Genomic DNA, 26,024 nt, shown 5'->3' with positions numbered 1-26,024 from the left:
GCGGGGTCGGCCGTTCCAACCACTGCAGCAGCAGCTCCGTGGGGGTGGCGGAGCGCCGGGCTCGGCCGGGTACGGGAGAGCTGTAGAGGGGCCCCTTGCTCCTCACGGCTGCGCCGCCCGCGGCGCGGGGTCCTCCTGGCGAGGGGCTGCCTGGTTATTCCTGCTGCTCCCTGTGCCCGCCCCTAGCGGCTCCCCCGCGGCGGTTGGTGCAGCCCGGCAGCAGGAACGTGGGCCGGGAGGCCCGGCACGTGCGGGCCTGGCGGGGGCAGGCGGAGGTTTGTGTTTTCCTTTCCGCAGGGCTTGGCTTTGGCTACAAATGCCGAGGTCCCGCCTCGGATTGGTGGTTGTGTCGGAATTAGTTAGGCAGGGCCAGGCTCCTAAACCCCTCAAGTTGCCTCTACCTTTCCGTCTAAACCTCACAGAGCGTCTATACTGTATACTGCTGCGTGCTGGGGACCCAAACCAGTCAATCCTGGCCCTGCCCTGGGAGGTGCTCTCCTTGGTGAGAGGCGATCACACACAGAAGCTGGCAGCAATGGTAGGCCAAGAGAGAAATCTCTGGCTATAGATCCAGAGGAGAGAGGTCCTTTCCTTGGGCTGGGGGCTAGGGACTGGGGGCTGGGGGCTAGGGACTGGAGGCTGGGTGCACTTCCCAGAGAGATTATTGCACAACAGAGATGGAATCAGATAGACCCGAAGCCAGTTCTGGCCCTCCCTTTCTTGAACCTCAGTTTCCATATCTGTACAATAGGAAGAATAACTTATTTTGTGAGGTGCTTTGAGAAATGAGGTAAAATTTTAAAAGTTAAAAAATAGCCTAGTATAGTACCAGGCACATAGAAAGTTTTCCAAAATTATTTTTGTTGCCCTTTAATGAGTAGTTTTGTAGATGGAGGGTGTGAGGGTAAGCCCTAAACTCTTAGAAAAGGCAGCATGTTTGGGGCAGGGTTAGGGTACCTGGAGTGGCTGGAGCTCAGACAGCTATGGGAAATGATGCTGGGGCTAGATCTTAGGAAGGTTCTTGACTGCCACCCTTGAGACATCAGGGTGGGGATAGCTTTGAGTGGGGAAATGAGAGTGGTTACATGTTTTTAAGAGTCCTCCAGCCATAGTGTGGGGAGAGACTGGAGGCCAGGAGGGGAGTGAGGAAGCTGCAGGAGGGACCCAGGTGAGAGAGAACCAACCCTGAGCTTGGATGGTGGTGGAAGGATGGAGGGAAGGCCTGTTCTGGAGAGAAGTGCAGGAGGAGGGGAGATCGACTGGAATGTGGTGGAATGACTTACTGGACGTGGATGGTAAAGGCAGATATGAGGGTAACAAGCCTGTCAGTGAAAAGACGGATTCCTTGGGGTCAGCTTGAGGAAGCTAGGTATGGGCTCACAGCATAAGACGAGAGGGGATCTCTGCTGCTGAGATCTTTACCATCTCTTGTCAGAAGTCACAGTGCCAGCACAGCATGCGACAAATGGCGCTGATGGGACCTAGAAACCCTGCCATTTGTTCAACCTATTCAAGGTTACAGGAATAAACCTTGAGAAAAAAGTCATGGAACCCTAAGGCTTGAGTTGGCTAAAAATAGAAGGAAAAGCATTTTGGGTAGAGAGAGCAAGCAGGTGGTGAGGCTCTGATGCTGAGAAGAGCTTGGTGCCTTTTAGGAAGCTGAGGGAAAGCTAGCAGCTTTCAGGTTTGTGGGAGACATAGGGGTCAGCAAAGGCTGGGAGGTTGGATCAGGTGTGATAGACTTCTGGGGAAAGAGCAGTGCAGCAAGGTGGATGCTGAAGGTGCTATGAATCCTTCAATCCTCTCCCCAGCGGTGTTTTGTTACCCTTGGAGGTAAGACTCCTACTGGCCTGGAGGTACTCCAAGTCAATGTGTGGCTTGTGCCTGCTCCAGAAAAGTCTCCTGTGGAGGGCACATTGGGTTGGAACACATGGCCCACCCAGCTCCCTCACAGTATGGTCTAAGGGGCAAAGGGTGGGCTGGGAGGAAGGAAGCCTGCATGCTGGCCTTTCTTGTCCCACCAACTTGCAGCAATTCCTTGGGCAAGTCACCTTGCCAGCCCTGGTTTTAGTTTCTGCATCCTGAAATGGAGGTGGCAGTTCTTAGCTCACTAACTGCCCTTAAGTATTTGAGGATCAAATGAAATCACAGCATGTAAAATGGTGTCACCACTATGTTATGAAAGTAAGCTACTGAAATGGCAAGACTTTGGATCAAGATGAAAGCTCCTTTAGATCCCAAGTTCATCTACTTCAGCACATTTTTTCCTATGCACTTTCCAGGGCCTGGCTGTCACTGGGACACAGAAGGTAATCAGACACAGTCCTTGCCTTTGAGGAGCCCTAGCCCAGAGATACGTCCCCAAACCAATGGTTGCAGCAAGGCGGCCAGGCTGTGGTGCAGGGACATGTGGGAGGCTGTGCCGAGTTCAGTCCTTTCTCCTGCGCTGTCACCATCTCCTTGAGCCAGGAGCTTTCCCAGGATCGTCAGGAGTATCATCACTCTGTGCCCAGTGCAGGCCTGGCTCAGGTTTGTGGCTCAGTCAGCAGTGGACTGACCAGTGAGTGAGTACAACAGAGTCATGGACAAAGTGCTATGAGTGGGGTGGGGGTTGTGTCAAAGGAGGTAATGGTAATTGAGAAGGTTGAGAGATGACGACATTTGGTGCTGGACCTGGGTTGAGGAGGACAATTCTGCCTAGCAGAGAGGAAGGAGAAGGCCTTCCGGCAGAGGCTACAGCCTGGACAGAGGCCTGGAGGTGGGAACCATGAGCACCCTGATTGGCTGGAGGAAGGATGCTGGAAAGGGGATGCAGGCAGGGAGGAGTAGGAGATAAGGCTGGAGAGATTGACTGGACCAGATTTGAGGGGTCTTATAATCCCACCTGGACTTCATCCTTGGGACCAGACCAAAGGAGGGCTATGAGCAGAGCACCTGGATTTGACTGGAAAGTTAGGAAGATCAGGTAGGTGGGTGGTGTAGGGGCTTGGGATGAGGCAATAAAACCAGGTCCAGTTTGGGCCCTTTGCACACATGGGAATGTTCACCAAAGGATGCTAAGGCAAGTCTGAGGGCTGAGAGGGGCAGTCGCTTCCTTCTGGGTCATCTCACAGAGTGACAACTCCTTTCCAATGGCCCCCAGCTGCCATGCCCAAGGCACCTGCGTAAGCAGCTTGGTCCACTTTGACTTGGATAGAAAACCAGACCCAGCATTAGAGTAGCCAGAGAGGATGTTTCTTGGCAGCTTTCTGTGTCCTGGAACTATCTTTGCTATGCCAGGTGAGTATGGGGGGCTCATATCAGGCACTGACTTCCGCTGGCCCCTTCCCACACATCCTAGCATCCCTCCAGTCCTGTCCTCATGGCCTGCCCTGCTTCTCCTGCTGATGTATGGGAAGGGTGGCTCCAGGACCTGGGTCACCTTTTCTTCATCATTTCCTATCCCAGTGCTTTTCCCATGGTGCTTTGGCCAAATCCCAGATGGAGAGGTCAAATCGAGCCACAAATCCCAGTTTGACTAGAGTTGTCGTTTTTCAGTCACTAAGTCATGGGAATACCAGACCATTTGACCTGTCTCTTGAGAAACCTGTATGCAGGTCAGGAAACAACAGTTAGAACTGGACATGGAACAACAGACTGGTTCCAAATAGGAAAAGGAGTCCGTCAAGGCTGTATATTGTCACCCTGCTTATTTAACTTATATGCAGAATACATCATGAGAAACGCTGGGCTGGAAGAAACACAAGCTGGAATCAAGATTGCCGGGAGAAATATCAATAACCTCAGATATGCGGATGACACCACCCTTATGGCAGAAAGGGAAGAAGAACTAAAGAGCCTCTTGATGAAGGTGAAAGAGGAGAGTGAAAAAGTTGGCTTAAAGCTCAACGTTCAGAAAACTAAGATCATGGCATCTGGTCACATCACTTCATGGGAAATAGATGGGGAAACAGTGGAAACAGTGTCAGACTTTATTTTTTTGGGCTTCAGAATCACTGCTGATGGTGATTGCAGCCATGAAATTAAAAGACCCTTACTCCTTGGAAGGAAGGTTATGGCCAACCTAGATAGCATATTTAAAAGCAGAGACATTACTTTGCCAACAAAAGTCCGTCTAGTCAAGGCTATGGTTTTTCCAGTGGTCATGTATGGATGTGAGAGTTGGACGGTGGAGAAAGCTGAGCACCGAAGAATTGATGCTTTTGAACTGTGGTGTTGGAGAAGACTCTTGAGAGTCCCCTGGACTGCAAGGAGATCCAATCAGTCCATCCTAAAAGAGATCAATCCTGGGTGTTCATTGGAAGGTCTGATGTTGAAGCTGAAACTCCAATACTTTGGCCACCTCATGCGAAGGGTTGACTCATTGGAAAAGACCCTAATGCTGGGTAGGGTTGGGGGCGGGAGGAGAAGGGGACGACAGAGGATGAGATGGTTGGATGGCATCACCGACTCGATGGTCATGGGTTTGGGTAGACTCCGGGAATTGGTGATGGACAGGGAGGCCTGGCGTGCTGCAATTCATGGGGTCGCAAAGAGTCGGACACGACTGAGCGACTGAACTGAACTGAAGTCATGTCCGACTGTTTGCACTGCAGCATGCCAGGCTTCTCTGTCCTCCACTGTCTCCCCCAGAATTTGTGCAAATTCATGTCCATTGAGTCAGTGATGCTATCGAACCATCTGACCAGGGTGGGCTTCCCCAGAAGTAGTATGTCCCACCACCCTCTTCAGTCACCAAGGCTGTGCTGCCATTAGGAATTATGGGTGCAGTTTTGTGGTTTGTGAGGGGATGGATATGGGCACCTCTGAGACCCGTAGCAGTGATGGCAGCCTCAGCCTCTCCATTGCACAGAGGAGGTGAGTGGCTGGTCTGCAAGGCAGAAAGGACACCTGTCCTAAGAGAGGCACAGGGCAAAAGGCAGAAACAAACACAAGCGCTCTGCTCCAGGCAGGCCCTGGCCTGTGGGAGCTTACCCAGTCCATGTGAGGACCATCCCTGCCAGGGGTGATTATCACCCCGCTTTGTGAATGAGATGCAGGGAGTTAACAGGACTTGTCCAAGATGAGACAGTGAGTAAATTGCAAAGCTGGGATTCACATCCAAGACTTCCTGAGCCGCAAGCCCATGTGCTTTCTTGGCTTCACAAGGCTCATGTGGGATGGGGGAGGTGGCGAGGAACTACCCCTAACCCTGGAACTGTTTGATGAAAGGAAATTCCCAAACTTTTCCTCCTTAAAGCTCTCATAGCCCCGTGAGGTTGATCCCATTTTGCAGTTGGGAAAAGTCAGGCTCAGAGGCTCCAAGAGTGTGCCAGATGTCAGAGCTGGGGCTGGGATTTGAGCCAGTTCTTGTAGCCCAAGGCTAGTGCTTATCTGGGTCAAACTCATTTCCAGTGCTGGGCTCACTTGGAAGGTTGAAGGACAGAGGTGATGGCAAGGGGAGGGGGCCTGGCATGGCCCTGTGGTCTGTGCCACATGCCACCCTCCTCCTTCCCTATCCAGGAATTTTCCAGGCAAGACTGCTCTGGGGCATGGAGCTCCTTCCCTCCTGGGACTCTCTCCCTCCCCTTCTAAACCCCTATCATGCCCCGTCTGTGTGATTTTCACCACATGCTGCTTGGTCTTTAGGGGCCAGATGGTGTACAGTCTCTGGTACCAGGCTAAGGAATCTGCAGTTTGTCCTCAGAGAAATGGGGAGCCATAAAGTGTTTTAGCAGGGATGACATATGGTCAGTTTGGGCTTTAGAAGGATCATTGTTCAGGTAAGAACAACTTCTATGTTACCTCCATGGTACCCTTCCTGACTACCTCTGCCCCATATCGGTCAGGGTGTTCATGGGAAACAGCATATCTGTAATTGGGCAATTTGAGGGAATTTTAATACAAAGACTGTTTTCAAGATGTAGCCAAGATATAGGGAAAAATCTAGGTGTGGTGAGGCACCCCGAGGCCAGTGATGTTGTGGGAGCATGTGGCCTAAAGGGCAAAGGGAGGAGGCCAGGTGGGGTGGGAGGTGTGTGAAGAGGGCTGCCTGATGGAAGCTGTGGCATAGACAACCCATAGTGATCTAGCACGGTCACTCTCTGTCCCTTCCTCCCTCCCAGGGAGGGACTGGACTGCTGCCAGGACTTCCCAATGGGCAGAGGGTGAATGAACCCAACAATACAGTCTATGCAGAGAATCTGGGCAGAGTTTAGGGTGGAGAGAGGTGGAGGGTTGGTCTAGAGGTTAATGGCCCTAGGAGGACCCTCTCCACATCCGTGTCCCCATCAGACCCCTAGCTTCTTTCTCTCAGAGCTTCTGTAACTCTTAGCGTCTACACACTTGTCCTGCCCAGGAGATGCTACTTGAGGGAAAAGATGGAATCAGTGGGCTCTCTGTGTCTCAGTGCCCAGCACTGGGCCTGGCCCACAGGAGAGACTTGACTAAGGTTGGAAGGAAGAAAGAAGGAAGAAGGGAGGAAAGGAGAGAAGGAGGGGAAGGAAGGAGAGGTGATAGGGATGCAGGCAGAGCTAAAGTAGTGGTGGGTGAGATATTAGAAGGGAAGGCTGGGGAGATGGTGAGCGCTTAGAATTTCTAGGGCTTGGTGACATGGAGGTGGGGCCGAAGCACAAAGATATGCTTGAAGATAACATTAGGTTTCAGACCAGAACCTGGGAGCACTGACCTCCACTCTAATGGCAGGCCTGGGGGAGGGGACTCAGTAGTGACCTTTGGCCCTGTCTTGTGGGACAAGTCTTGCCAACTAGAGAGGAATAGCCTGAGGCCCTTGGGAACCAGCCTTCAGAATAGCCCCAGGCCCATTTTAGCACGCTTGTTGCAACATGTACAGAAAGTGCCCCTTGCGTCATTCAGTCTGTAAGTTTCTTACTTAACTCTCCCAGGACCATTTTTCCCCTGCAGGGAAGGGGCAGGAGGTAAATCTTCCCCCACACTGAGAGTTCCTCATGAATGGTTTTCCATCCATCCCTTTGTCTGGTCCACCTTTCTGGAGACCCTCCTAGCCCTGTGCTGATCTGGGGGGTGCAGTCCTTGCTCTCTGGGAGCCTGCGTTCTGGGGAAAGAAATAGACACATTAAAAGACAATTACTCTGCATGGTGATGGATGCTAACTAGACTCATTGTGGTGATTATTTCACAATATACACATTTATTATTGAATCATGTTGTGTACCTGAAACAAGTAGGTTATATGTCAATTATATTTTTTAAAAAGGCAATTGCTTCTCAGCAGTAGTTTTTCCAGCTTTCCATAGCAATGAAATCCTTTCTTCAAATGCAGCCTTGTTCCAAAGCCCACAAGGTGACACAGATGACGTGTGATTGTTACATATTGTGTTCAGGCTTCAGTTTCCCTGTGGTCCATGCAGATGGGAATAAGTAAAGTATCTCCTTCCTGGGGTTGTTGTAAGGACTAAAAGAATGAACACAGTGCCCAGCACAGGGCCAAGCATCTAGTACTTGACAAATGTTATCAAATAGAAGTGTTATGATTGAAAACATGGATTGGGAGGACAGATTTGTCTGGAGATGGACCAATCTGTCCAAAAGGCTTTAAGCAAACATACTGGAGGGGTAAAGTGTAAAATGCCCTGAGAAACCAGTGGAACTGGAGCAGGACTCGAGGAATGACAAAGAGACAGGCATCCCAGCATGGAGATGAAAACACCTCCAGAGGAAAACCACAATGTGACCAAGAGTCCCAGACAGCAGAGGCCCAGTAACAGCAGCCTTAGTCAGAGGAACCTGGAAATGTGGTGTGCTTGACTTAGCTAGTGTGTGACTTATCTTTCTAAGCAAAGCCCAGTGCAGGCATAGAGATGGTTGAAACTCAACCCTGCTCTCAGGGAACTTATAATCCAGGAAGTCACTCTGGCACAAACAGCTGCAATCCAGGGAGGAAGTTGGAGGATCAATGAAAGGGGGTTTGGGTGAATCAGGAACACTTTCTGGAGGAGGGTACAGTTGCAATGGGCTGGATCTACCTAAATACACCACTGTGCTACACTCTGCTGCAGGAATTCTCAAACTTGCCTGTGTATCAGGATCACCTGGAGGATTTGGTCAAACACAGCTTGCTGGGTCCCACCCCCAGAGCTGTGATTCAGTAGAGTTTGCATTGCTAACAAGTTCCTGAGTAGATGCTAACGCTGCTGCTTTGAAGCCCGCTCTCTGAGAATTCCTGTTGAACTGCTTTGTACTGAGGAGATGACAGTGCATCGCGGAGAAACTGCAGGAGGAATCTGTCTTCTCTGGGAGGTGATGGAAGGTGATGTTCAGCTGAAAAAGCATTAGGAGACTGGAGGTAGGGTGGAGCAGTCCTTATTTTTCTAAAAGAAGAAGCAGCAGATTTCATGAACTACAGCACATAGTTGTTGTTGTTGTTCAGTTACTAAGTCGTGTCTGACTCTTTGCGACCCCATGTCTGCAGCACACCAGGCTTCCTTGTCCTTCACTGTCTCCTGGAATTTGCTCAGATTATGTCTGTTTAGTCGGTGATGCCATCCAACCATCTCATCCTCTGCTGCTCCCTTCTCCTTTTGTCTTCAATCTTTCCCAGCCTCAGGATCTTTCCCAGTGAATCAGCTCTTCACATCAGGTGGCCAAAGAATTGGAGCTTCAGCTTCAGCATCAGTCCTTGCAATGAATATTCAAGGTTGATTTCCTGAAAATAACAGATAGTAATGTGCTAAACTTCAGTGAGTTTTTATTGCCTGCCAGTTCTGATTATAGATACATTACATGTGTGGATTTATTGAAGCCTCACAACAACCCTATGAAATAGACAGTACTATAATTTGTCCCATTTTACAGTTGAAGAAATGGAGACCAAAAGGGTTTAAAAACTTGCCCAGAATCACAAAGCTAGTGGCAGAGCCAGGATTTAAGTCCAGGTGTTCTGGCTTCAGAGCCCATGTTCTTTAATAGGTGCAATTCCCGACTGGTTCTGAGGTCAGTGGTATAAACTGCATACTTTAAAGGGTGACCCTTGAGAGAAGGAAGCATTAGTTATCAGGAGCTGAGGTTGAATCATGAAGAAGGAGTGATATTAATTGCACCAGTTTCCTCTCTGATGACTTCACTAGAGTCCCAAGCTGGCCTAGGCCTGGGTCCTTGAGTGTCAGCCTAGTTCATGAGCACAGGATGACTTGCATGTCAGCATGGGCCTGACTAGGCAGGAATAGCTGTTCCAGATGAGAGCTAGGCCTTGGGCAAGAGTTCCTGGCAGCTCCAGGCTCCACTCTCATGCTGGCCTTGTGGGATTTTAAAATCAGCAACCTGTGCAAAGATTTTGACATGGCATGCAGGAGACAAAGAAGGGTGTGTGCAGCTTCTCTGGTGGCTCAGTAGTAAAGAATCCACGTGCCAATGCAGGAGATGTGGGTTCGATCTGTAGGTCAGGAAGATTCCCTAGAGAAGGAAAGGGCACCCCACTCCAGTATTCTTGCCTGAGAAAACCCATGGACAGAGGAGCCTGGCGGGCTACAATCCATAGGGTTGCAAAAGAGTTGGACATGACTTGGTGAGTAAACAACAAAAGCAAGATTAGAAGACCCTGAAAGCCAGCAGTAGAGGGTTGAATCTGACAGGATGATGTTGAAGAGGAAGAAATATAGTCGGGCACTGGCTGAATGCATCTCAGCTTATTTCTTTGGTGTTCATATCCTTCCTCAGGTTTTTGGGTTTGGTGGGTCATGAAACTGAGTAGGGTTGGGATTTCTGATTAGGCTGACCCTGTGTGGAATGATGCACCCATTCATGGGCATGTTTACAATCCTACACACAGATGCCGCTATTCTCAACAAACACCTTTCTCTCCATTCCCTGCTGCCCTAGGCCACATTGAACTCTTCACTGGTCCCGCACCTCCAGCCTTGAGCTCCACATCAACCCCTGAAATGATCTTTCGGAAACACTGTCCAACCAGTCTCTCCTTTGTCTCCCATAGCTCTTAGGATGTGGCCCAAGCTCCTTAATTTGGTATGCAAGGCCTCACATGTTCCTGCCCCTGACACACTCTCCAGCTTCCCTCCTCTCTCCTCCCACCCCCATCCCTGCACCTTTCTGATATGGATCCAGCTCTCTGGTTACATCAGGTCACTTGCTGTGGCCTTGAATGTACTTTTCCACCTCTGGGTCTTTGCTCACACTCTGCTCTGGAGCCGAAGTGTCTTTCCCCCAGCCTCTCTTTTTCCACACGCTGCCCATCTTCCCTATCTATGCCTTCTTTACAAACCACTTCTTATTTATTTATTTTTCAAAGAATTTGTTTATGTTTATTTGGCTACATCTGGTCTTAGTTGCAGCATGCGAGATCTTTCGTTAGGGCGCACATACTCTCTAGTTGTGATGCGCAGGCTCAGTAGTTGTGATATGCTTGGGATTTCTCTAGTTGTAGCACGTGGATTTAGTTGCTCTGCGGCATCTGGGATCTTAGTTCCCTGACCAGGGATCAAACCCTTGTCTCCTGCATTGCAAGATGAATCCTTAACTGGACCATCAGAAAAGTCTCACAAACCCACTTTTAAAAACTTTCACTTAAACTCTAGCATTTGGACCTGGGTTGGGATTTTGGAGGTATATAGGGCCAGGTCCTTGCCTTCTAGAAGTTCATAACTTGAGAAATACATAGTTTGGAGAAGCATACAATTTGGAAAAACAGTTTATAGAGGGGTTTATTTGTCTAGATTCATCCTCTTGTCTCAGGCAGAGATAATACTGATCCAAAAGTTCCAGTACCTAGCATGATACCTGGTACAGGGAAGACATCACAAAGAATATATTGATTTCCCCAAGGGCAAGGACTGGATCTTATTCATTTCACTGTACACTCCCTGCCTGTAGGGATCATGTGCACTTGAAAAATATATTGTGGGGTTCAGTATTACATCTCATGTTACCCAGTATAATCGTTGTCATCATTCATTCATTTATCATTTATTCAGTACATTTACCACACACATGTTCTTTGCCAAAACTTATGTAAGTACTGGGGATACAACTGTGAGGAGACCCAGCTCCTGCCATTCTGCAGCTTTTGTAGTTCTAGGTCAAATTGAGAAGAGGAAACACATTCTTTTCGGGAAGAGACCAGAGACTGATGTAAATTTAACTGACCTTGTTAAAGCAAGAGAGTTCCAGAAAAACATCTATTTCTGCTTTATTGACTATGCCAAAGCCTTTGACCGTGTGGATCACAATAAACTGTGGAAAATTCTGAAAGAGATGGGAATACCAGACCATCTGACCTGTCTCTTGAGAAACCTGTATGCAGGTCAGGAAGCAACAGTTATTACTGGACATGGAACAACAGACTGGTTCCAAATAGGAAAAGGAGTACGTCAAGGCTGTATAATGTCACCCTGCTTATTTGACTTATATGCAGAGTACATCATGAGAAACGCTGGGCTGGATGAAGCACAAGCTGGAATCAAGATTGCCGGGAGAAATATCAATAACCTCAGATATGCGGATGACACCACCCTTATGGCAGAAAGGGAAGAAGAACTAAAGAGCCTCTTGATGAAGGTGAAAGAGGAGATTGAAAAATTTGGCTTAAAGCTCAACGTTCAGAAAACTAAGATCGTGGCATCTGGTCCCATTACTTCATGGGAAATAGATGGGGAAACAGTGGAAACAGTGTCAGACTTCATTTTTGGGGGCTCCAAAATCACTGCTGATGGTGATTGCAGCCATGAAATTAAAAGACCCTTACTCCTTGGAAGGAAGGTTATGGCCAACCTAGATGGCATATTTAAAAGCAGAGACATTACTTTGCCAACAAAAGTCCGTCTAGTCAAGGCTGTGGTTTTTCCAGTGGTCATGTATGGATGTGAGAGTTGGACGGTGAAGAAAGCTGAGCGCTGCACAATTGATGCGAACTGTGGTGTTGGAGAAGACTCTTGAGAGTCCCTTGGACTGCAAGGAGATCCAATCAATCCATCCTGAAAGAGATCAATCCTGGGTGTTCATTGGAAGGACTGATATTGAAGTTGAAACTCCAATACTTTGGCCACCTCATGCGAAGAGTTGACTCATTGGAAAAGACCCTAATGCTGGGTAGTATTGGGGGCAGGAGGAGAAGGGGACGATAGAGGATGAGATGGTTGGATGGCATCACTGACTCTGTGGACATGGGTTTGGGTAGACTCCGGGAGTTGGTGATGGACAGAGAGGCCTGGTGTGCTGCAATTCATGGGGTCGCAAAGAGTTGGACACGACTGAGCGACGGAACTGTTCCCAACACTGTACATACATCCTGTTATTTACCTTCGTAACCCTGGAGGTATGAGTTCACAACAACCTTAAAAATATGTATGAAGAAACTGAGGCTTGGAGCAATGATATCTAGTTAGAGGAAGAGCTGGGACGGCTTGGAGCAATGATATCTAGTTAGAGGAAGAGCTGGGACTGGAATCCAGGTTGGTCTGCTTCCAAGGCCCTTGCTTGTTCTGATTCACCTGGATCTGGATGGAAGGGAGGGAGGGGGAGAGAGAGAGAGAGAGAGAGAGAGAGAGAAAACCTGAACACAGGTTTTTTGGTTTTTTTTTTAACCACCCTTTCAGTTCTGTATTGGGATGGTGCTATGGCAGTACCTTGGGCAGGAAGGAAAACCTAAATCTGAAAATTTTCCAACACTGCCATTGGTCAATCCCCAGAATTCAGTCAAAGTTGTTACATCTTGTCTACCTCTTATTGGGAAAGAGACTCAGACCTGAAATAAACTTAGAGGAACTTGAAGCCGAGCAACTAGCCCAGCGTGGCCTCTCTCAGGCCAACCTCCTTAGGTCTGGAGGCTTGTTTTTTATAGCAGTTTGAACACTCTGTGGCCCAAACTTTCCCTCTTGTCTGCCCAAGTCTCTTGACCAATCTGACTAGAGGTTTATTAATTTTATTGTTTTTCTAATAGCAATTTTTAGTTTCAATGATTTTCTCTGTTTATTATTTTATTTATTTCTGTTATGTTTGTTATTTCCATTCACTGATTTGCATCAGTTGTAATCTGTTCTTCTTTTTCTTAAGCTTAGAGCATTGGGTAGGACCATCTTATTTTTTTCCTTCAAGCATCAACAAGTTTATTTTTTAATTTTTTTAAATTTCAAAAGTTATGATAGAAAGTAGAAGAAAAGACAAAGTTTAGAAAACTATGGATAGGCACAAGGGAAAAAAGATCACACACTATTTTACTTCCATGTGAAAGTGATTTTTTTTCCTTTATGTATGTATAACTGTTTTTTTTCCTTTGTGTATGTACCTACTCACACACATCTTATTTTTTAAAATCTGGATCACAGAATACATATTCCTTTGTTGTCTCATTTTTCTTCCACTTTTTTAAAAATTAATTTTTATTGGAGTGTAGTTGCTTTGCAATGTTGTGTTGGTTTCTATTATAGATAGGCTTTCTTATTTTCTAAGGCTCAAATGCCCAGTTGTGTCTGACTCTTTGCGACTCTATGAACTGCATCCCGCCAGGCCCCTCTGTCCATGGAATCTCCAGGCAAGAATATTGGAGTGGGGTACCATTTCCTTCTCCAGGGGATCTTCCTGACCCAGGGATCAAATCCCTCCCTGTCTCTTACATCTGCCTTGGAAAGTGGATTCTGTACCACTAGTGCCACCGGGGAAGTTTGTATTTTCTAATACAAACATTTTAATGACATAAATTTTCATCTACAAACTGTTCTACCCGCATCCCACAAAGTTTGATGTGTTGTGTTTTTAATTTCACTGAGTTCAAAATATTTAAAAATTTCTTTTGCAATTTCTTTGACTCAGTTTTTTTAGAAGTGTGTTGTTTCCAAATATTTGGGTTTTTTTTTTTTTTTTCAGATATCTTTTTGTTAGGAATTTCTAGTTTGATTCCATTTTGTTTAGAAAATATATTTTGTGATTGTAATTCTTTTAAATTTGTTGAGGTTTATTTTATGGGCAGAATGTGGTAATATGTCTGTCTTGGCAAATATATATATCTATACATATATATATATATAATCTTTAATATGTACTTGAAAAGAGTGGTTATTCTGTTGATGTTGCGTACAGTGTTTTAGAAATGTTAGTTAGAGTAGGTCTTTTGATATTGTTATTTGGGTCTTCTTGTTTCTTACAATTTTCTGGCTACTTGTCTTATCAATTACTGAATGGAGAGAAGAAATTTGAAATCTCCAACTATAATTGTGGATTTATCTATTTTTCCTTTCAATTATATCAGATTTTGCTTCATGTATTTTGATGTATTTAAGATTATTATGTATTTTTGATAAATTTTTGATAAATTTTCCATTATCATTATATAATATCTCTCCCTATTCTTGGTAATATTTGTTGTTCTTAAATCTATTTTGTCTGATATTAATATGGCTACCCTAACTTCTTTTTGATTAGTGTTTGCATGGTATAATTTTTTCCATCCTGTTTCAATATATATGCATTTTTATATTTAAAGTGAGGTTCTCATGGACAGTATATAGGTCTTAGTTTTTAAAAATTTTAGTTTGACAATCTGTCTTTTAATTGGGGATTTGGATCTTTTTTTTTAATTGGGGGACAACAGAGGATGAGATGGTTGGATGACATCACTGACTCAATGAATTTGAGTAAACTCCAGGAGTTGGTGATGGATAAGGAGGCCTGGCGTGCTGCAGTCCATGGGGTTGCAAAGAGTCGGACGTGACTGAGTGACTGAACTGAACTTGGATCTTTCACAGCGAATATAATCATAGATATGACTGAATCTGAAACTACTGTCTTGCTACTTGCAATTTTTTTTGCCATCTGATATTGTATCCTTTTTTCCTCTTTTTATGCCTTATTTGGAATTAATTTAGTATTTTATTATTATTCCATTTTATTCTATTACTTGGTTATTGATTATACCTCTTTGAAATATTTTTAGTGGTTGATCTAGGGTTTTCATGAACTTCTCCTATTTGTTGGTGGAATGCCAATCATTGTGTGTAGAAAAAGAGGAGAAAATGTGGTAAGTAGAATTTATGCCTGAAAATCGGCATGACTCCTTTTCTCTTAGACAGTTAGTTGACTTATGTTAGTTTGTGCCTCAAGTGGAGTCTGCAGTGTCAGAGGGATCTTCTCGATCTCCTCTCTTCCTTTCTCTCCTTTCTTCATTTCTTTCTTTTTCTTTCTTTACTTCTATAGCTTTATTGATATATAATTCATATACCATAAAATTCACCATTTAAAGTGTACAATTCAACCGCTTTGAGTTTATTCACAGAGTTTCACAACCATCACCACAGTCCATTTTAGAACATGTCATCACCTCGAAAACAAAAGCCCTGTAGTTGCCAGGGAATAGGTATAGAGATTCCATTTCTGTTTGGGGGATAATGAACTTCTGGAACTAGGAACTGGTATTGGTTGTGCAACATTGTGAATGCATTTAATGTCACTGAGCTGTGCAACTTAAAAGTGTTAACAATAGTAAATTTTGTTATTGTTTTTTTTACCACAATTAAAACTTTTTAAAGGAACTCTGTGCCTCCCAAACCCCCCTACCCCCTCAATCCCTAAGCATCCACTTCTCTACTTTTCACACGTATATATTTGCCTATTCTGCACATTTCATATGAATGGAATCTTACATTACATGACATTTTGTGTTTGGCTTCTTTCAGTTAACTTGTTTATAGGGATCATCCTTGCTATAAGTTGAATGTTTGTATACTCTCAAAATTCCTATGCTGAAAGTCTGTTGCCCAAGATGATAGTGTTAGAAGGTGCACCCTTTGGGAAATGCTTAGGTCAAGAGGGTAGCTTGACACTGATGATTGGCATTAGTGTCTTTATAAAAGAGACCCCGGAGAACTAGTTCATCCTTGCTGTGAGGACGCAGCAAGAAGTCAGCAGTCTGGAACCTGGAAGACGGCCCTCACCAGAACCTGACCATGCTGGGACCTTGATCTTGGATTTTCAGCCTCCAGAGCCATGAGAAATAAGTTTCTGTTGTGTGGAAGCTACTCAGTCTGTGATTTTTTTTCCTTTTTAACATCAGCCTGAATGGACTAAGACAATCCTTGTTAGACCATGTATCAGTATGATTTTATGATCAAATAACATTTCATTGTATGGGTACTATATATCGTTTATCCATTCATCAATTGGGTTATTTCCACCTCTTGGCTATCATGAATAATGCTATTATCAAGGTGAGTGGACTTGTACTGGCAGTGAGGCGCCACCACCACTGCCACAGCCCAGCCTCCCTCAGCTTCGGTGCTCTGGTCATGGGAACCTGGGTTCCTCAGCACGCCCAGCTCCAGCAGCTCTGGAGCCTGTGTGCAGTCCTTTGGAAGCCCCGGTGCCAGCCTGGGCCCTTGCTAGGGAAGGATGACTGAGCTGCAGTTGGCACTGCTATTGTGAAGACACCTGGCAGAACTCAACAAAAATCCAGTGGAAGGCTTTTCAGAAGGTTTAATAGATGACAATAATCTCTACCAATGGGAAGTTCTTATTATTGCTCTTCCAGACACACTTTATGAAGGTGGTGTTTTTAAAGCTCATCTCACTTTCCCAAAAGATTATCCCCTTTGGCCTCCCAAAATGAAATTCATTACCAAAATCCAGCATCCAAATATTGATAAACAAGGTGATGTATGCTTTTCTATTCTTCACGAACCTGGGGAAGATAAATATGATTATGAAAAGCCAGAGGAATGCTGGTTGCCTGTTCACACAGTGCAAATCATCATGATTAGTGTAATTTCTGTGCTGGCAGACCCCAGTGGAGACTCACCTGCTAATGTTGATGCTGCAAAAGAATGGAGGGAAGACAGAAACGGAGAAGTCAAGAGGAAGATTGCCCGCTGTGTAAGAAAAAGCCAAGAGCCTGCTTTTTAGTGACATTTCTTCAACAGCTGTAACTTCACTTATTTCAGGGTCTCCAATCGAGAAACATGGCACTCTTTCCTGCACTCTAACCATCTATTGCTGGACTTCTGTTGTAACAAGCTGGCAAGCACTGGCTGGAACTGGACTGGAATAAAACATGCCAGTATCAATGCTGGCAAGAGCCTAACAAATGCCAGCTTACAGATGATTACACATTTTGAAATCTAATGAACTGTTTAACCCTTCAGGAAGAATTGTAAAGACCTGTACGTAGCACAATGTGATCCAGATAATATATATACTGTTCATGTACACCTTGTACCAAATAACACTTTCTTGCAGTAGAATAAGAATCATGTAAATTCTAAAAAATTTTAGCAGGTTTTCTTTCCCTATTATTGTTTCTTTTCAGGTTTAAAAGCATGTCAGATAAAAAGCAATTAGGATTAACAGTTTCCATTTAATTTCCTTTAAACCACTGATGCTTCATTAAACACTTTCCACTTACCAAACTTTTATATCTTCTTTGTTTTCACACACTTCCCTTTACTTTTATCTCTCCTGTCTGCCAGGAAGTTTTCAAATCATTTAGTTCAAATACCGAAGTACTCAATAAGCAACTACTTGATTTTTAATGATGACTTCAGAGGAGTGGTCATCACTAGATGCTTTGTCCCTTTGTGTTGTACCTACACCCATCTCTCAGATTGGATACAGCAATAACATTTGTTTTTGTCGTTAAGAGCTCTTGAATTCAGTCATTATCCCTAGGAACTAAAAAGAGTTAGTTCTGAATTCAATTCAGATTTAAAACGATTAAAATTTATTCCCAACAACACAAAACTGATTTGGTTTTATTTTTTGCTCTCAGTTACCTAATGTGAAGGGTGGATGAATAAAGCATGCATAGCTACAGGCTTTCTACTTAACTTCTGGGTTTGCTACTAAAAATGCTGTTTATCCTCATCCTTTCTCTTTAGCCTTTATATTTCTTTGCCTCTATTCTTCTAATACTGCAGAGTTTTCTCACCTATTGTACAAAGAAATTGCGATGTATATTTTCACGTAATTTGATTTTGGAATTCTGTCACCTTATTAGTGAGTTCTTCCAAAATATATTTTTTTCCAATAAAAATAATGCTATTATCAGCATTCACATATAATTTTGTACATAAACATTTGTTTTCATTTCTCTTGGTCTATATCTAGGAGTGGAATTGCTAAGTGAAATGGTAACTCTATGTTTAACTTTTTGAAGTACTGCCAGACTGTTTTTCAAAGTGCCTGCACCATTTTACATTCCTGCCAGCAGTCTTTGAAAGATCGTTTCTTTACATCCTTGTCAACACTTGTTACATTCTGACTTTTTTATTTTAGTGGGTGCCTGTTCTAGTGGGTGTGAAGTATTATGTCACTGTGGTTTTGATTTGTATTTCCCTGATGACTAATAATGTTGTGGGCATATTTTAATATGCTTACTGGCTATTTTTCTATCTTATTTGGAGAAATGTCTCTTTTGATCCTTGGCCCACTTTTAATTGTATTGTCTTTTTGTTACTGAGTTGTAAGATTATTTATATATATTATATTAATGTATAGACATGAGCCTGTTATCATATATATGCTCTGTAAATATTTTCTCCTATTCTGTGGGTTGTTTTTTCAATTTCCTGATAGTGTTCTTTCAAGCACAAATTTTAAAATTTTGATGAAGTCTTTCCCAGGGCTTTTGCCCAACTCTCTCGGTTTTCCATAGTCCTTGTAATTCTATGTCACAGGGGACATCTCTCTCCATACTCGTCTCTCCCCTTGGTGGTAGACTGTTGCTGGCTTATCATACTGTGATAGGGTCATGGCAGGCACAGTGGATCCTCAGTTTGTGGGTTTAGCTGAGTCTTGGCCGGGCCCTATACATCTTGGTCATGGACATAGGGGTTTCTCAGTTTCCTCAACCTCTTTCCTGTGGCAACTATTTTCTACCTTCTATCTGTGGTTGGGGCTTCCTAGGTGACTCAGTAGTAAAGAGTTCACCTGCCAATGCAGGAGATGCCAAAGTGCAGCTTCGATCCCTGGGTTGGGAAGATGCCCTGGAGGAGGGCATGGCAACCCCCTCCAGTATTCTTGCCTGAAAAGTCCCAGGACAGAGGAGTCTGGTGGGCTACAGTCCATGGGGTCTCAAAGAGTCGGACACAACAGTGAGCACTCACACACATCTTTGATTGGTCTGGAGTGGGAAAGAGTTTCCTGCCCCTCCCCCAGTAGTACCAACCTCTGCTTGGTGGGTACTGCTTGGGCAGGAGACAGTTTCCTGAGCCCCCCCACACCGAGGGGAGAGAAGGGTTTTCTATCCTTTCTGTGACAACAGTGGGTCTTGGACTGTGTCCTAGGGGCAGTGAGAAAGCTTCCTACTTCTCTCCCAAGACGTAGATGATTTTGCTTTTACTCCTCCCTCAGAGGCAAGGTAATTTTGCCTAGGTCCTTGGAGCAAAGTTTTTTCTGTCTCTCACCAAAACCTTAAGATTTTGCTTTGTAGAAAGGGTGAGAACAAGAGATTGGGCTCTTTTAAAAAAATTAGTTTATTTTTGAGTGCACTGGGTCTTCATTGCTGCTCACAGGCTTTCTTTAGTTGCAATGAGGTGGGGCTACTCTCTAGTTACGGTCCACAAGCTTCTCATTGAGATGGTTTCTCTTATGGAGCAGGGTCTCTAGAGTGGTTGGGCTCACTAGCTGTGGCGCACGGGCTTCGTTGCCCTCAGGCATGTGGGATCTTCCTGGAACAGGTATCAAACCTGTGTCCTCTGCATGGGCAGGCAAATTCTTAACCACTAGAGCACCAGGCAAGTCCAAGATTGGGGCTTTTTGACTGTGCAAAATGGTGGAGGGCCGGTCTCTGTGGTGCCGCACATAATCTTCCTGGGAGGGAGTAATTGTGGGGGCCTATGGCAAAGAGCTTGAGGTCAGTCTGACTCCCCCGTAGCTGAGGTTCTCAATTCCTTCCACTTGACGTGCTGAGCCCACTAGACCTTTAAGACTTCACTGACTACTATCTGATTTCCTTTCTTCCACTAGTAGATTGGCACCTTTCTTCTAGGCACTGATGAGGTGATCTTATTCCTTTGTCCTCTCTGGGAGGGTTTGCCCATGAAGTCCCAGCAGATGACCTCAAGCGTCACGTCTAGAGCAGAAGTGAGTGATGTTCCATGGTGGCTTACTCCTGACTGCAGGGCTAAATGTCAGGGCCTGAGTCAGGTACTCCTCTTCTATGACCTTGAACCAACTCCTTCAGTCTCCCTGATGTGCAGGGCGGCTCATAGAAGGGTGGGGATGGGGGCTCCAGATCAGATTGCCCCATTTGACAGCGCGACCCTCGGCAAGTTATTCAATGTCTATATACCTCAGTTACCTTGTCTGTCCAATGTGGATAATAATAAACCCACTTCACAGGAATGATGTGAAGACTAATGAACTCATATAAAACTTGCATCATGATGCCTGGAACAGGATATTAGCTATTATCATCACCTCCAGAGTAGAATAGTAATAGCAGTAGCCGTGGAGATACTGTACCAAGAGTAGCATTTCTGTTACTCTTGATAGTCTCTAAGTTTCCTTCCAATACTATTTGAACAGTATGGATCTATTCTGGACAATATGAAATATTTACGCATTTATTTTAGTAAGATAATCTACTAGGCCAGGTAATAAAATACTTACCCAAGAAGGGAAGGGCAGGCCTGTTTGCTGTGTGACCTTTGCTCAGTCTGTGGCCAACTCTGGACTATCATGTCCTCTGCAGAGGGGAGGTTGAACCAACAGCCTGGGGCTGTTCACATCTGTGTCAGGAAGCCGGGTGGGAGGGGATCAAGAGGCAGCTGTAGAGCTGTCAGCCCACAGGGATAGTCATGCCCCTTCCTCTAAATTACAAATCACAGAAGACTGTAATCGGAGCTCTCGTGTTCCCAGAGCACTTTTATCGGCAAAGTTCACTCATATTCATGATCTCGTTTAGTTATGACAAGGGCCACGTGGGGGTGTGTGTGTGTTGGGGATTGATGGTCCCAACCTGACAGCAGCGTGAGATCCGGAGGGCAGGGGACAGGTTAGGGTTACGGGTTAGGGCCACCCAGTGTGACTTGGTAGATCTGGGCTGGATCCCAGGATGCAGGTTCCCAGTGCCGTGCTCTTCCTCAGCTGAGGCAGTGGGGTGCTGGCTCCCCTGGGTTTCCTTAGGGAGAAAGTGTGGGTGGGAAAGCTGAGGCCTGGGGAGGGGAAGCCTGCATGGCTAGTGGTTGGAGCCCTCTTTTCCTGGACCAGATGTGAGCACCTCTGGGGCGAGGAGAACGTGTCCTCCATCACTGCCTCCTGCCCTCTTTGGTCACAGGGTCAGGAGAGTTTTACTGAATGAAGAGACGAAAAAAAAATTCTCTTTGATTTTGTTCAGACTTGTTGCATCCTACACCATCGGAGTCAGCAAAGACCCTAGACTTGCTCTCGTGTCAGCCCTAGCGCAGTGCCAGGCACATAGGAAACCACTGATATGTATTTATTAAAGAGATGACACCACCAAGCCCAATTCTTGCACAGATTAAAAAAAGAGAGACATGGGGGTAGGGTAATGAGGAATTTTTATTTGATGGCTATAGAGCTTCCATTTTGCAAGATGAAAAGTGTTCTGTAGTTGGATGGTGGTGATGGTTGAAACAGCGTGAATGTACTTAATGCCACTGAATTGTACACTTTAAAATGGTTTACATGACAAAAATTTTATGTTGCTTATATCTTACCATAATTTAAAATACTGAAAAGAAACCTGACAAAATAAATACATTCTTTCGCTTGAAGAAACAGAACAGGCTAAACCTGCATTGTTTCTATTCATTTCACAAATGGAAAGGAAATGCAATATGGCTGTGCCCTACTGCAGACCCTGCCAGATACTCACACACACACCAGCCCCACCCAATTAGCCCACCCATCTTGAGGCTCCACTGGGCCCCAGCCCTGGCCTGGAGCTCCTAGGGAATATGTTTCTTCTTTCTGAAGCCAGGGAGGCAATAGAGGTGAGGCAGGTGGGACAGAAAGGAGGGGGAATCCTTTTAACTCTCTCTCCACCAGACAGTGTGTCCTTTGTGAAAAGTCATCTGGTTTTACAAAGCAAGGTAGTGTGTCTAGTCAGCAAGAACACATGGTCCAGCCAGTTACACAGCCCTGTTATGGTCCATAACATGAGCAAAAATAGCCACTAGCCTCCAAAGCAGACTATGTGTAGGACTGCCTAGGGCTCTGTGGTTACCCCCTGTCCTTCTCACAAGCCTGAGGTTGGTCCTCGGGCATCTCCAGTGACACAGGGGAAATGAAGCTGCTGATAGGTGAACAGCCAGTTCTTTCATTGAGAGTGTCACACATATAGGTGGGTCTGCAGCTTGAATCCTGTGCTCTGAATGGCATATTCCCTGTGTTCCATTGCTGATTTTGCAGACAGTGATATTGAGCATCAGCTGACTCCCTGAAGTTATTCAACCAGAGGATGGCACAGATGCCCTTGGGATGAAGAATCCTGTATTCCAGAATGGAATCCTTTCTACCCTACGAAGCCACCTCTGAGGAAGGGAAGGTCTAGTATTGTCCCCTGGACCCCCATGTGCTCCCTGTTGCACCACCTTGAGGTCAGCATGGGAAGGATGTTGGTGGAGCAACTCTTGCCTCGCTGACCCCACTTAGAAGGATGTCTCTTTTTCTGCTTTCTGACTGTGACTGCTTCATCCTCCAATGGGAGCTGATGGCTTAAGGGGACACCCTCAGGAACAGGGACTCAGCAGGCTGAGAAATCTTCCTACCCAGGACTGTGGGGTGCTTCTGAGAGGGCCTTGGGCCTACCGCAAAGATGGAGAGATTTGGGGGGCTACAGGGAGGAAGGTAGGACATAGCAAACCAAGGGGAGCCTCTGGAGACACACGACCCCTTGTGGGCCCTTCATGCTCTTTGTTCAGCCAGGTGGTGTGGAGGTAGTTGGGGTCAGTGGTTTCTAAGCCTAGCTCCCTGTATTAGTTCAAATTCCCCAGAAGCAAACCCTGACACAGGATAGGAGCCGAGTGATCCTGGTTTGTTGAGGAAATGCCCATGGGAGAAACTGGAGAAGAAGTTGGGGCAGCAGAATGAGGAAGGGGAAGCAGCTAAGCAGAGTGTGACCCACACCAGGAGCAGCCTCAACCCATCCCACAGGGCAGCAAACACGATGCCCCGAGTGTGTTACTGCTTAGAGCAAGGAGCTGGGCTTCCCCAGTCAGTCAGGGCCGAGGGGCCCCTGGGTGCAGCAGGAGGATGTGATGTAAACTTACACTGTGAGTAGTGTTCCCCCAATCTACTCCTGGGACTGTGTCCTCGTGGAGCCAGGAAGCCCAGGAGAGGTGCAGGGAAAGGTGTTAGACAAAAAGGATGACACAAGCCCAGAATGGGGTTCAGAGTCACGGTGAAGGGAATCTGGTGGAGCATCAATAGTGTTCCCTCACCGCCCTCAGGATTCATCCTCAGGATCCCAGTCTTCCCCAATATCCCTGGATGGACAGGAGCAGGGTGAGGGCACTGATCATCTGGGAACCTGAAGCTGCAGGTGAGACGGAGCTTTGGAGTGAGATTGAAGGGTACAGCATCAGGGAAGCCCCAGGGAGCAGGATGTAACAGTCTGGAAGGACTGAGGGGCTTGACTTTCCTGCTTTGCTGATGCAAGACATCACATACCCAGCCAGGCACATTCAGACACATGAGCCAGGAACAGACAGGTGTGTGTACACCATATACACTTATCTACGAACACATGTACACACATTGATATTCCTGCAGACACATACCTATGGATTTTTACATTTGCTTGCACATGCATATTCCTGAACTCATGCCTACAGCGTGGCCAGCCAGGTCCGTTTTATTCCTGGCTCTCAGGGGAGGGGGAGGTAGGGAGCTGGGCAGGGTCCAGGGAAGGCTGGTTTCAGCTGACCACTGAAGGGTGACCTTTGGCTGGAATTGCTCAGATCATGCAGTCCCAGAGTCTGGTGTTGCTTGTGAAGCAAAGATAAAAGCATCTGGAAGCTCAGTTGCTGCCTCCTGCCCCATCCACCCCATCCATGTCCCCACAGTTCCACTCCTACCTTTGATCCAGGCCTTAGTCCATCCAGGACCAGGGGTCCACCTGCCTGCAGTGCACAGATGAGGACCTGCAGTCATGAAGGGAATGAAATGGGGACGGTGGCTTGCAGTCCCTGACATTTAGCCCACATCCTCATCAAGTGGCAGGAGCCAGCAGGAACATGGCCAGTGAGAATCAAGGGTCGTCAGTTCAGAATCAAATTGCTCCTGGCTCTGAGGGGCTCCCAGGCTGATGGAGGTCACACATATTTAAAAAGCTTGGTGAATGCTCAGTTGACAGAAGTTGGGAACTGTGGAAGCCCAGAGGAGACACATGACAGCCTGGAAGGGGTGGGATCAAGGAAGGCTTTCTGCAAGAGGTGGTATCAAAAGGACTCCTGAAATACCAAGAAGAATTGCATTTGGGTAAAAGGGCTTTCAGGAAGGGGGAACAGTTTGTGCAAAATGCTGGCAGTAGGGGAAGCATGATGCCCTAGGGAACTGGAAGAATCTCAGCAAGGCTGGAGGAGGGTAAGCAGTTGGCAAGAAAGGCAGAGCCCACACTGCAAATGGCAGTAAACAGGCCAGGGGGCTAGAGACATCCTGAGGACACAGAGAATCCACTGGGCAGGTTTCATCAGAGGACTGATGGTGTCAGACCTGCATTGGGAGGTCCTTCTGGCTCTAAGTGCAGGGTGGATCTGGGGATGGCTTGAGACTAATTTGAATGGAATGTAGGGCTGGTGGAGACTGCAGGACAAGAGGCCAAGCAAGGACTTTATGTAGGTACTTTTATAACAAGAGAGGAGAGAAATGCTCACAAAATTATAATACATTAAATTTAAAGTAAATAATTGAGTATAGTTTTTTTTCTTCTTTTTTCTTTTTACTATAGGTCTACTAATGAAAAGGGCAGACATTTCAGAGGATGACATCTGGAGCTTAGTCATCATTACCTATAACCAAGTGATGGCAATGTTCAAATGGTCAAGTCATTCATAGCTCACAGATCGTTCAGACACAGGCTGTAGTTTGCTGACCCTGGTGTAGACACGGCTTGGCTAGAAGCAATTGAGAAGCAAAGGAGATCTCCCCTCCCCCACCACAAAGGATCTGCAACAGCCTGCCACTCCCTTGGGACACTACACTGCCTCCAGAGGGCTCAGTGAAAATCAGCCTTATTTGACAGACTATGTTCATCCACATTGCTACAACTGCTACAAATGACCTATTTTTATTCCTTTTCTTGGTTGAGTAATATCCCATTGTATATATATATATTTGGGCTTCCCTTGCTGGCTCAGATGGTGAAGAATCTGCCTGCAATGCAAGAGACCTGGGTTTGATCCCTGGGTTGGGAAGATCCCCTGGAGAAAGGAATGGCAACCCACTGCAGTATTCTTGCCTGGAGAATCCCATGGACAGAGGAACCTGGCAGGCTACAGTCCATGGGGTCACAAAGAGTCAGACACAACTGAATGACTATGCACACAGCGCAATATATATATATATATATATATATATATATATATATATACACATCATATATCACAGAGAGTGAAGTAAGTCTTTCAGAAAGAGAAAAACAATACTGTATATTAATGCATATATATGGAAACTGGAAAAACGGTACTGATGAACCTATTTGCAAGAAGCAATAGAGACACAGAGAATGGACTTGTGGACACAGAGGGGGAAGTAGAGAGCGGGATGAATTGAGAGAGTAGCATTGACATATACACTAAATGTTAGTCGCTCAGTCATGTCTGACTCTTTGCGACCCCATGGACTATAGCCCCCAGGCTCCTCCCTTTATGGGACTCTCCAGGCAAGAATACTGGAGTGGGTTGCCATTTCCTTCTACAGGAGATCTTCCTGACCCATGGATTGAATCTGGGTCTCCTGCATTACAGGCAAACTCTTTACAGTCTGAGCCACTAGGAAAGCCCCATGTATAAAATAGATAGCTAGTGGGAAGCTGTTTTATAACATAGGAAGCCCAGTTAGGTGCTCTGTGATGACCTAGAAGGGTGAGATGGGCAGTGGGAGAG

General features: G+C 45.9%; 1 long non-coding RNA gene and 1 pseudogene across 2 annotated transcripts; both read left to right on the top strand.

Annotated features, from left to right (window-relative positions):
- Positions 1-2: 2 nt before the first annotated feature.
- Positions 3-25,200, top strand: LOC145526756 (uncharacterized). 2 transcript variants are annotated; one of them, XR_014069152.1, is made up of 4 exons: positions 3-275; positions 2,283-2,564; positions 22,330-22,465; positions 24,869-25,200. It is a non-coding gene; the product is annotated as an uncharacterized LOC145526756 (long non-coding RNA). The 2 variants fall into 2 exon arrangements; XR_014069151.1 differs by lacking the exons at positions 22,330-22,465; positions 24,869-25,200 and adding exons at positions 3,143-3,279; positions 3,708-3,953 and having other exon boundaries at positions 21-275; positions 2,283-2,529.
- LOC145525418 (ubiquitin-conjugating enzyme E2 G1 pseudogene) lies at positions 16,351-16,860 on the top strand (annotated as a pseudogene).
- Positions 25,201-26,024: the final 824 nt, after the last annotated feature.

Source organism: Giraffa tippelskirchi, chromosome 11 (assembly GCF_054371585.1).
Source record: "Giraffa tippelskirchi isolate mGirTip1 chromosome 11, T2T-mGirTip1v1.2.pri, whole genome shotgun sequence".
Taxonomy (NCBI): domain Eukaryota; kingdom Metazoa; phylum Chordata; class Mammalia; order Artiodactyla; family Giraffidae; genus Giraffa; species Giraffa tippelskirchi.
Note: the sequence above shows the minus strand (reverse complement) of the source record. Positions and strands in the feature narration are given on the sequence as shown.